This window comes from Tachyglossus aculeatus, chromosome 4, assembly GCF_015852505.1.
Source record: "Tachyglossus aculeatus isolate mTacAcu1 chromosome 4, mTacAcu1.pri, whole genome shotgun sequence".
Lineage (NCBI taxonomy): Eukaryota > Metazoa > Chordata > Mammalia > Monotremata > Tachyglossidae > Tachyglossus > Tachyglossus aculeatus.
Genome location: NC_052069.1, coordinates 6,388,944 through 6,401,268, shown reverse-complemented (window position 1 = coordinate 6,401,268; position 12,325 = coordinate 6,388,944). Strand labels below are relative to the sequence as shown.

Below are 12,325 nucleotides of genomic sequence, written 5' to 3'. Positions count from 1 at the left end.
AAGCGCTTCACAAATATTATTATCATTATTATTATTCTCCAAGCTTCAGTTACCTCATCTGGAAAATGGGGATTGAGACTAAGAGTCCTATGTGGGACGGGGACTGTGTCTAACCTGGTTTGCTTGTATCCACCCAGTGCCTGGCACACAGTAAGTGCTTAACAAATAAAACAATTATTATTATCATTATTACTAAGTGCCAAGCACTGTTATAAGTGCTAGAGTAGATATAGATAAATCAGGATGGTTACAATCCCTGTCCCTCAGGGGGTTCCCACTTTACAGATGAGAAGGAAAGTGACTTGCCCAAGGCCACACAGCAAGGTAGTGACAGAGCCGGGATTAGAACTCGGATCCTTTGGATGCCCAGCCCTGTGCTTTATTCACTTGGCCATTAAGTGCTTACTATGTGTCAGGCTCTGTCCTATGTGCTGGGGCAGATGCAAAATAAATCGGGCTGGGCACAGATTGTCAGCTCACTGTGGGCAGTGAATGTCGGTTATATTGTTCCATTGTATTCTCCCAAGCGGTTGGTACAGTGCTCCACGCAAAGTAGCGTGGCTCAGTGGAAAAAGCCCGGGCTTTGGAGTCAGAGGTCATGGGTTCAAATCCCGGTTCCACCACTTGTCAGCTGTGTGACTTTGGGCAAGTCACTTCACTTCTTTGTGCCTCAGTGACTTCATCTGTAAAATGGGGATTAATCAATCAATGGGGATTAAGGTGGTGAACCCCACGTGGGACAACCTGGTCACCTTGAAACCTCCCCAGCGCTTAGGACAGTGCTTTGCACATACTAAGCACTCAATAAATGCCATTATTACTATAAAGTAAGTGCTCAATAAATACAATTGAGTGACTGACTGATTGATGAGGCCATGCTGCTTCTCTGGGTTCACGCTTGCACTTCAATCCCTGGGTCTTTTCATGAGATATTCACATTTCAAATCTGCAGGGTCCTTACCTATTCGGCCGGAGCTTACTGAGTGGGGTGTCTCTATATGTTGCCGACTTGTACTTCCCAAGCGCTTAGTACAGTGCTCTGCACACAGTAAGCACTCAATAAATACGATTGAATGAATGAATGAAAGACTGGGGTTTTAATCACCAAGATAACAATAATAATTGTGGTATTTGTTAAGCACTTAATACGAGTCAGGCACTGTACTAAGCGCTGAGGGAGAATAAAAGCAAGTCGTATTGGACACAGTCCCCGTCATTGGCCTCAGAGGCTAAATCCCCATTTGACAGATGAGGGAACTGAGGCACAGAGAAGTGAAATGACTTGCTCAAGGTCAAACAGCAGACCAGTGGTGGAGCAAGGATTGGAACCCACGACCTTCTGACTCCTAGGCCCGTGTTCTAACCACAAGGCCATTCTGCTTCATGATAATGATAATAATAATAATAATAATAATAATAATAATAATAACATTTATTAAGCGTTTACTATGTGCAAAGCACTGTTCTAAGTGCTGGGGAGGTTACAAGGTGATCAGGTTGTCCCACAGAGGGCTCACAGTCTTAATCTCCATTTTACAGATGAGGTAACTGAGGCACAGAGAAGTTAAGTGACTTGCCCGAAGTCACACAGCTGACAATTGGTGGAGCCAGGATTTGAACCCATGACCTCTGACTCCATAGCCCAGGCTCTTTCCACTGAGCCACGTTGCTTCTGAACTTGATTTTCATGGGTGTCTCCCCATCAAGACAGTAAGATCCTTGTGGACCAGGACTGTGTCAGTCAGTCTTATTTATTGAGCATTTTTCGTGTGCTGAGCACTGTACTAAGCACTTGGGAGAGTCCTGTAGAGCAATAAAACAGACACATCCCTTGCCCATAACAAGCTCTTCCTACTCTGTTGCGTTGGACTCTCCCAAGCATGTAGTACACTGCTGTACACACGATAAGCTCTCTATAAAGATGATTGATTAATTGATTGATTGAGCTTATAATCTTCATTTTGGGATGCTTATGTTTGGATGACTCTGGTTACAGCAGAGGCGAAGATTATGATTACAGATCTGCACGTAAGGGCTGTGGGGCTGAGGGAGGGATGGATAAAGAAGCAGTGTGGCTCAGTGGAAAGAGCCCGGGCTTTGGAGTCAGAGGTCATGGGTTCAAATCCCGGCTCCGCCACTTGTCAGCTGTGTGACTTTGGCCAAGTCACTTAACTTCTCTGTGCCTCAGTTATCTCATCTGTAAAATGGGGATGAAGACTGTGAGCCCCCTGTGGGACAACTTGATCACCTTGTAACCTCCCCAGTGCTTTGCACATAGTAAGCGCTTAATAAATGCCATCATTATTATTATTATTATAAAGGGTACAAATCCAAGTGCAAGGGCGAGGCAGAAAGCCCGTTGTTGGGTATATGTTGCCGATTTGTACTTCCCAAGCGCTTAGTACAGTGCTCTGCACACAGTAAGCCCTCAAGAAATACAATTGAATGAATGAATGAAAGTGGAAATGAGGAATTAGTTGGGGAAGGCTTCTTGGAGTAGATGTGTTCGTAATAACGCTCCTCTTGAATGAGATGTGTTTTTAATAAGACCTCCTGTCTACTGTGTGGTCTTGGGCAAGTCACCTCATTTCTCTGCACCTCAGTTAACCACAACTGTAAAATGAGAATGAAATACCTACCTAGACCTGAGGCCCATGAGGGATAGGGTCTATGTCCTACACAATATCTTGTATTGTGTGAGAGCAGCAGCATGGCTCAGCGGAAAGAGCCCGGGCTTTGGAGTCAGAGGTCATGGGTTCAAATCCCGGCTCCGCCAATTGTCAGCTGTGTGACTTTGGGCAAGTCACTTCCCTTCTCTGGGCCTCAGTGACCTCATCTGTAAAATGGGGATTAAGATTGTGAGCCCCACGTGGGACAACCTGATCTCCTTGTATCCCCCCAGCGCTTAGAACAGTGCTTTGCACATAGTAAGTGCTTAACAAATACCATCATTATTATTATTATTATTGTATCTACCCCTGGGTTTAACACAGTGATGATGATGATTATGGTATTTGTTAAGTGCTTACTATGTGCCAAGCACTGTTCTAAGTGCTGGGAGGATACAAGGTTATCAGGTTGACCCCCATGGGGCTCACAGTTTTAAGTGCATGACACATGATGATGATGATGATGATGATGATGATGATGATGATGATGGTATTTATTAAGTGCTTACTATGTGACAAGCATTCATTCATTCAATCATATTTATTGAGCACTTACTGTGTGCAGGGCACTGTACTAAGCGCTTGGGAAGTACAACTTTGCAACATATAGAGACGGTCCCTACCCAACAGCAGGTTCACAGTCTAGAAGTGGGAGACAGACAACAAAACAAAACATATAAACCAAATAAATAGAATAAATATGTACAAATAAAATAAATAGAGTAATAAATATGTACAAACATATATACATATATACAGGTGCTGTGGGGAGGGGAAGGAGGTGGGGGGGACGGGGAGGGGGAGGAGGGGGAGAGGAAGGAGGGGCTCAGTCTGGGAAGGCCTCCTGTAGGAGGTGAGCTCTCAGTAGGGCTTTGAAGGGAGCAAGCACTGTTCTAAACACTTGAGTAGATACAAGGTAATCAGATTGTCCCACATGGGGCTCACCGCCTTAATCCCCATTTTCCAGATGAGGTAACTGAGGTACAGAGAAGTTAAGTGACTTCCCCAAAGTCACACGATTGAGAAGTCGTGGAGCCAGGATTAGAACCCACGACCTCTGAGTCCCAAGCCCGGGCTCTTTCCACTGAGCCACACTGCTTTAAGCCACGACACATAATAAGGGCCTAGCAAATACACATTACTATTATTATTATTATTATTATTATTGTTATTATCATCATCATCATCGTTGTTATCATTATTATTATTATCATTATTATTATCATTATTGTTTAGAGAGCATTTCCTTGGGCTGGTGCGTGTATCTCAGGCATTTTATCCTGTGGCTTTTTGTCTCCTACACTAGACTATGAGTCCGTTGTTGGGTAGGGACCGTCTCTATATGTTGCCAACTTGTATTTCCCAAGCGCTCAGTACAGTGCTCTGCACACAGTAAGCGCTCAATAAATACGATTGAATGAATGAATGAATGAAAAGAGCTTAAAAGAAATATAGCCATTTGCTGCCACCTACAGCTGAGAAGCAAAGACACGATGGTTTTCAACTTGTTTCCTGACCATTTGTCAACTTCAAGACTTTAATCTCCAGAATGCAACTTAAATTCCTTGTGGGCAGAAAATGTGGCTACCAATGCGTTTATATCATATCCCCCCAAGCACTTAGTACAGTTCTCTGCGTACAGTAAGCCTTCAGTAAATATGATTGATTGAAGATCAACTGCAGTAGGAAAGAAGAGGCTACTTGCAGGCTTTTCTGCCTGTTCAACTTAGGGATAATAATAATGATAATGGCATTTATGAAGCGCTTACTATGTGCCAAGCACTGTTCTAAGTGCTGGAGGGGGATACAAGGTGATCAGGTTGTCCCACGGGGGGCTCGCAGTCTTCATCCCCATTTTACAGGTGAGGGAACTGAGGCCAGGAGAGTGAAGTGATTTGCCCAAAGTCACACTTGGGGGAGCCGGGATTTGAACCCATGACCTCTGACTCCAAAGCCCGGGCTCTTTCCACTGAGCCACACTGCTTCTCAATCTCTCTAAATCGATCTAAATCGCTCCATAGTATTTACTGAGCCATTTCTGTGGTTAAAACATTCTAATAATGGTATTTGTTAAGCACTTACTATGTGCCAAGCACTGTTCTACGTGCTGAACCAAGTGTTAGTGGCAGCAGGGTAGAGATTGGAGGAATTCACCTCTGTCCTCAGGAGTTTGCAACCTAGCAGTCTGAGTGTCAATTAATACCTGCGCAAAATACGATGAAAATCTGCTAATACGGCTTAAAATTTTCCTTGCTGTCGTTAATAGTTTCTCTTTCAAGTAGTCTATTCATTTTAAATTTCAGGATTTTTGTTCCACTGGTCAGGATAATCGACAAGGATGGAGAAATTAATTAGGATATTTGTTAAGTGCTTACTATGTACCAAGCACTGTATTAGCTCTGGGGTGGATACAAGCAAATCGGGGTGGACACAGTCCCTGTCCCACGTGGGGCTTATGGTCTCAATCCCCATTTTACAGATGAAGTAAATGAAGCACAGAGGAATAAAGTGATTTGCCCAAGGTCACACAACAGGCAAGTGACAAGTGGTTAGAATTCATGAACTTTTAGACTGTGAGCCCACTGTTGGGTAGGGACTGTCTCTATATGTTGCCAATTTGTACTTCCCAAGTGCTTAGTATAGTGCTCTGCACATAGTAAGCGCTCAATAAATACAATTGATGATGATGATGATGAACTTCTGAGTCCCAGGCCCGTATTCTATTCACTACGCCACGCTGAGAGGCAAACTTGTCTAGTGGAAAGATCTGGAAGCCAGAAGATGAAGCGCTAATGCAAAGTAGTTGCTAAGTGTAGAAGTATACTTTTGGAATATTACCTCATGTCCTGATACATATTTCAAGTTCTGAAGTTGCTGTGATAAAAACTGGTTGGGGCACAACAACATTAAAGAAAGATGGTGTGTTTTTCCACATAGAGAGAATCCTAAATTCCATTTTTTTAAGCAATTATTGCTTAAATCCTCCACCACTCCATTGTGTTTACCATGTGGTAAGCATTCATTCATTCATTCAGTCACATATATTGAGCACTTACTGTGTGCAGAGCACTGTAAATGATAATAATAATAATAATAATAATAATAATAATAATAATAATAATAATGGTATTTGTTAAGTGCTTAATATGTGCCAGGCAGTATTCTAAGCACTGGGGTAAATACAAAGTAATCAGGTTGTCCTAGGTGGGGCTCACAGTCTTAATCCCCATTTTACAGATGGAGTAATTTAGGCACAGAGGAGTGAAGTGATTTGCCCAAGGTCACACAGCAGACAAGTGGAGGAGTCAGGATTAGAACCCACATCCTCTGACTCCTGAGCCCAGGCTCTTGCCACTAGGCCATGCTGCTTCTCATTCATTCAATCATGTTTATTGAGTGCTTACTGTGTGTAGAGCACTATATTAAGCGCTTAGCACCGTACTAAGCTCTCTGTAAACAATAATAATAATGATAATGGTATTTTTAAGCGCTTACTATGTGCAAAGCACTGTTCTAAGCGCTGGATACTAAGCACTTAGGAGAGTACAATATAACAATAAACCCATTTATTCCATGTCCACAATAAGCTTACAGTCTAGACGGAGAGACGGCTATTAATATAAATAAATAAATTACTGACATGGAAATAAGCACTGTGGAGCTGGGAGGGGGGAATGAATAAAGAGAGCAAGTCAGAAGGAAGTGGGAGAAGAGGAAAGGAGGGCTTAGTCAGGGAAGGCCTCTTGGAGGAGATGGGCCTTCAATAAGGCTTTGAAGCAGGGGAGAGTCATTGTCTGTCAGATGTGAGGAGGGAGGGTGTCCCAGGCCAGAGGCAGGATGTGGGTGAGAAGTTGGCGGTGAGATAGATGAGACGGAGGCCCAGTGAGAAGATTGGCATTAGAGCAGTGAAGCGTGCGGGCTGTGTTGGAGTAGGAGAGTTGTGAAGCGAGATAGGAAGGGGTAAGGTGATGGACTGCTTTAAAGCACTTAACAAATTTCTTGCCTTCCTTATGAGAAGCAGTGTGGCTCAGCGGAAAGAGCACGGGCTTTGGAGTTAGAGGTCATGGGTCTGAATCCCAGCACCGCCAATTGTCAGCTGTGTGACTTTGGGCAAGTCACTTCACTTCTCTGTGCCTCAGTCCCCTCATCTGTAAGATGGGGGTTAAGACTGTTAGCCCCCCGTGGGACAACCTGATCACCTTGCAACCTCCCCAGTGCTTAAAACAGTGCTTTGCACATAGTAAGCACTTAATAAATGCCATTATTATCATGATCATTATCTGAGTGCGTATATTTTTCAGGCAGATGACAATGGTCTCGAATCAATCTAGACTGTGAGCCCGCTGAGGGACCGTTCTCTATTTGTTGCCAACTTGTACTTCCCAAGTGCTTCCCCGTTGACAAGTGGCAGAGGAGGGATTTGAACCCATGACCTCTGACTCCCAAGCCCGGGCTCTCTCCACTGAGCCACGCTGCTCCTCAATATATTAATAATAATGATGATGGCATTTGTAAACTGCTTACTATGTGTGAAGCACACAGTAAGCGGTCAATACATATGATTGAATGAATGAATAAATCAATCAATCCATCAATCCAAGAATCTGTGGATTTCATTAAGCACTGACTGGGTGCAAGGCACTGTATTAAGCACTTGTGAGACTATAACAAGAGTTGGTAAATATGTTCCCTTCCCACAATGAGCTTACAGTGTAGAGGGGGAAACGGACATTGATATAAATCAAATATATAGACCTCCAGGAGGTCTTCCTGGAGGAGATGTGATCTCAAGAAGGGTTTAAAGGTGGGGAAGGTGTGTTAAAGGGGTTGGTGGTGAGATAGATGAGATTCCCCGCTTAGAACAGTGCTTGGCACATAGCAAGCGCTTAACAAATACTACTATTATTATTATTATTATTATTATTATTATTATTATTATTATTATTATTAGTGGGGCACAGTGAGGAAGCTGGCTGTAGAGGAGCGGAGTGTGTGGGCTGGGCTGGAGGAAGAAATCAGAGAGGTAAGGTAGGATGGGGTGAGCTGATCGATAGCTTCAAAGTCCATCATAAGGAGTTTCTGTCTGATGTGGAGGTGAACAGACTGCCACTGAAATTCCCATAACTGTAGATAATAATAATAATAATAATGGCATTTATTAAGCACTTACTACGTGCAAAGCACTGTTCTAAGCGCTGGGGAGGTTACAAGGTGATTAAGTTGTCCCACGTGGGGCTCACAGTCTTCATCCCCATTTTACAGATGAGGGAACTGAGGCACAGAGAAGTGAAGTGACTTGTCCAAAGTCACACAGATGATAAGTGGTGGAGCTGGGATTTGAACCCATGACCTCTGACTCCAAAGCCCGGGCTCTTTCCACTGAGCCAAGCTGCTTCTCAATATATTAATAATAATAATGATGGCCCTTCTAGACTGTGAACCCGTTGCTGGGTAGGGACCGTCTCTATATGTTGCCAACTTGTACTTCCCAAGTGCACAGTACAGTGCTCTGCACACAGTAAGCGCTCAATAAATACGATTGATGGAATGAATGAATGAATTTGTTAAGCTTACTATGTGCAAAGCACTGTCCTAAGTGCTGGCACTGTTTCGAAGCACTGGTAACACCGCCGTCTTCCCTATCTCACAAGCCCAAGACCACGGCATTATAATAATAATAATTATGATACTTGTTAAGAGCCGGGCACTGTTCTAAGAGCTGGGGTGAATGCAAGGTAATCAGGTTTCACACAGTCCCTGTCCCACGGAGGGCTCACAGTCTTAATCGCCATTTCCAGATGAGAGAACTGAGAAGTGAAGTGACTTGCTCAAGGTCACACAACAGAGAGAAGCAGCTTGGCTCAGTGGAAAGAGCCCGGGCTTGGGAGTCAGAGGTCATGGGCTGTAATCCCGGCTCCGCCATTTGTCAGCTGTGTGACTTTGGGCAAGTCACTTCACTTCTCTGTGCCTCAGGTCCCTCATCTGTAAAATGGGGATTAAGATTGTGAGCCCCACGTGGGACAACCTGATCATCTTGTGGGATCCCCAGCGCTTAGAATAGTGTTTTGCACATAGTAAGCACTTAACAAATGCCATCATTATTATTATTATTATTATTATTATAAATGGCAGAGCCGGATGGATTCGTCCGTCATGCAACCACCTATTCAATCTGTCACCAAATCCTGTAGGTTCGACCTCGACAACATGGTTAAAATCCCCCCCTTTCCTCTCCAACCAAAGGGCCGCTTCCCAGATTCAGCACTTATCCTCACTTTGACTCACATAAATAAATAAATAATAGTAAATAATCATTGCGTTTATTAAGCGCTTCCTATGTGCAAAGCACTGTTCTAAGCGCTGGGGAGGTTACAAGGTGATCGGGTTGTCCCACGGGGGGCTCACAGTTTTAATCCCCATTTTCCAGATGAGGGAACTGAGGCCCAGAGAAGGTAAGTGACTTGCCCAAAGTCACACAGCTGACGGTTGGCGGAGCCGGGATTTGAACCCATGACCTCTGACTCCAAAGCCTGGGTTCCTTCCACTGAGCCACGCTGCTTCTCACGTCAGCCTCCACGCTGACCTCCCAGCCTCCCATCTCTCCCCCTTGCAGTCCACTCTTCACTCTGCCACCCGGATTATTTTTCTACAAAAACTTTCAGCCCACGTCTCCCCATTCCTCAAGAAGCTCGGGTGATCACCCATCCACTTCCTCGTCGAACAGAGACTCCTCACCATCGGCTTTAAAGCACTCAATCACCTTGCCCCCTCCTACTTTACCTCACTGATCTCCGTTTGTTTCACTGTACCCCAAATTTGCCTATTTTGCCAACAACTCATTTCCCATGGCCTCCCTCTGGCTTGGAAATTTCTTCCTCTACATAGACCAGACCACGTCTTTCCCCACTTTCAAAGGCTTATTAAGGTCACTTAAGCTCTCTTTTCCCCAGCTTTTTCTCCCTTCTTTATCCTCGATTCTCTTCAATCTGTCTGATGTGGAGGTGAATGGACTGCCACTGAAATTCCCATCGCTGTAGATAATAATAATAATAATAATAATAGCATTTATTAAGCACTTACTACGTGCAAAGCACTGTTCTAAGCGCTGGGGAGGTTACAAGGTGATTAGGTTGTCCCCCATGGGGCTCACAGTCTTCATCCCCATTTTGCAGATGAGGTAACTGAGGCACAGAGAAGGTAAGTGAGCTTTGGAGTCAGGGGTCATGGGTTCAAATCCCAGCTCTGCCAATTGTCAGCTGTGTGACTTGGGGCAAGTCACTTCACTTCTCTGGGCCTCAGTTACCTCATCTGTAAAATGGGGATTTGCCCAAAGTAATCCCCCCACCTTCCATCACACAACACTTAACTTCTTCACGCAGAAGAACGAGAAGCAGCGTAAACTAGCAGATAGAGCCGGGGCTTGGGAGACTGAAGGTCATGGGTTCTAATCCCAGCCCCACCACTTGTCTGCTATGTGACTTTTTTTAACGGCATTTATTAAGCGCTTACTATGTGCAAAGCACTGTTCTAAGCACTGGGGAGATTACAAGGTGATCAGGTTGTCCCACGGGGGGATCACAGTCTTAATCACCATTTTACAGATGAGGGAACTGAGGCCCAGAGAAGTGAAGTGACTTGCCCAAAGTCACATAGCTGACAATTGGCAGAGCCGGGATTTTCAATCAATCAATCAATCGTATTTATTGAGTGCTTACTTTGTGCAGAGCACTGTACTAAGCGCTTGGGAAGTACGAGTTGGCAACATATAGAGACGGTTCCTACCCAACAGTGAGCTCACGGTCTAGAAGGGGGAGACAGACAGCAAAACAAAACATATTAACAAAATAAAATAAATAGAATAAACGTACAAATAAAATAAATAAATAGAGTAATAAATACGTACAAATATATATACATGTGCTGTGGGGAGGGGAAGGAGGTAAGGCAGGGGGGATGGGGAAGGATTTGAACCCATGACCTCTGACTCCAAAGCCCGTGCTCATTCCACTGAGCCACACTGCTTCTCTTGACCTTGCCAAGTCACTTCACTTCTCTGTGCCTCAGTTTCCTCATCTCTAAAACGAGGCTTAAATCCTACTCCCTCCTAATTAGACTATGAACTCCACATGGACAGAATCTATGTCCAACTTGATTACTGAGGCAGGAGGGAACAGCAGAGAAGCAGCCAGGCTTAATGGAAGGGAGTCAGAGGATGGGGGTTCTAATCCCGATTCTGCCACTTATCTCCTGTGTGACTTTGGGCAAGTAACTTCTCGGGGTCTCAGTTACCTCATCTGTAAAATGGGGATTAAAAGTGTGAACCGCACGTGGGACAACCTGATTACCCTGTATCTACTTCAGTGCTTAGAACACTGCTTGGCACATAGTAAGCACTTAACAAATACCATAATTATTATTATTATTGTGTATCTAGTCCAGCGCTCAGTATAGTACCTGGCACACAGTAAGCACTTAAAAATGCCACATTATTATTATCACTATTATTATTATTGTTATGATTAATGTCTCTCTCCCCCTTTAGACTGTAAGCCCACTGAGGGCAGGAAACATATCTACCAAGTCTGCTGTATTGCCCTCTCCCAAGCACCTGTTACAGTGCTTTGCACACAGTAAGCACTGTACTGAATGCTTACTTTCTTGAGAAGCAGTGTAGCTTAGTGGAAAGATCACGAGCTTTGGAGTAAGGGGTCATGGGTTCAAATCCCAGCTCTGCCAATTGTCAGCTGTGTGACTTGGGGCAAGTCACTTCACTTCTCTGTGCCTCAGTTCCCTCATCTGTAAAACGGGGATTAAGACTGTGAGCCCCACCAGGGACAACCTGATCTCCTTGTAACCTCCCCAGCACTTAGAACAGTGCTTTGCACATAGTAATCGCTAATAAATGCCATGTTATTATTATTATTAGTGTTAATAGGGACCATCTCTATATGTTGCCAACTTGTACTTCCCAAGCACTTAGTACAGTGCTCTGCGCATAGTAAGCGCTCAATAAATACGATTGAATGAATGAATGAATGAATTACTGTACTGAGAAACAGCCTGGCCTAGAGGATAAAACAAAAGTCTGTAAATCAGGAGGACCTGGATTCTAGAGAAGCAGCGTGGCTCAGTGGAAAGAGCACGGGCTCTGGAGTCAGGGGTCATGGGTTCAAATCCTGGCTCTGCCAATTGCCAGCTGTGTGACTTTGGGTAAGTCACTTCACTTCTCTGGGCCTCAGTTCCCTCATCTGTAAAATGGGTATTAAGACTGTGAGCCCCCCATGGGGCAAACTGATCACCTTGTAACCTCCCCAGCACTTAGAACAGTGCTTTGCACATAGTAAGTACATAATAAATGCCATTATTATTATTATTATTATTATATTCCCAGCTCCACCACTTACCTGCTTTTGTGATCTTTGGCATTTCACTCAATTTCTCTGTGCCTCGGTTCCCCCATATGTAAAAAATAATAATAATAAGGGTATTTGTTAACCACTTACTACGTGCCAAGCACTATTCTAAGTGCTGGGGGAGATATAAGGTCATCAGGTTGTCCCACGTGGGCCTCACAGTCTTAATCCCCATTTTACAGATGAGGGAACGGAGGCCCAGAGAAGTGAAGTGACTTACCCAAGGTCACACAGCAGACCACT

General features: G+C 44.3%; 1 protein-coding gene across 4 annotated transcripts in view; it reads left to right on the top strand.

Moving 5' to 3' along the window:
• Window positions 1–12,325, top strand: part of SORCS2 (sortilin related VPS10 domain containing receptor 2) — a 1,193,773-nt gene that overhangs the window by 1,112,256 nt on the left and 69,192 nt on the right. The window lies entirely within an intron of this gene.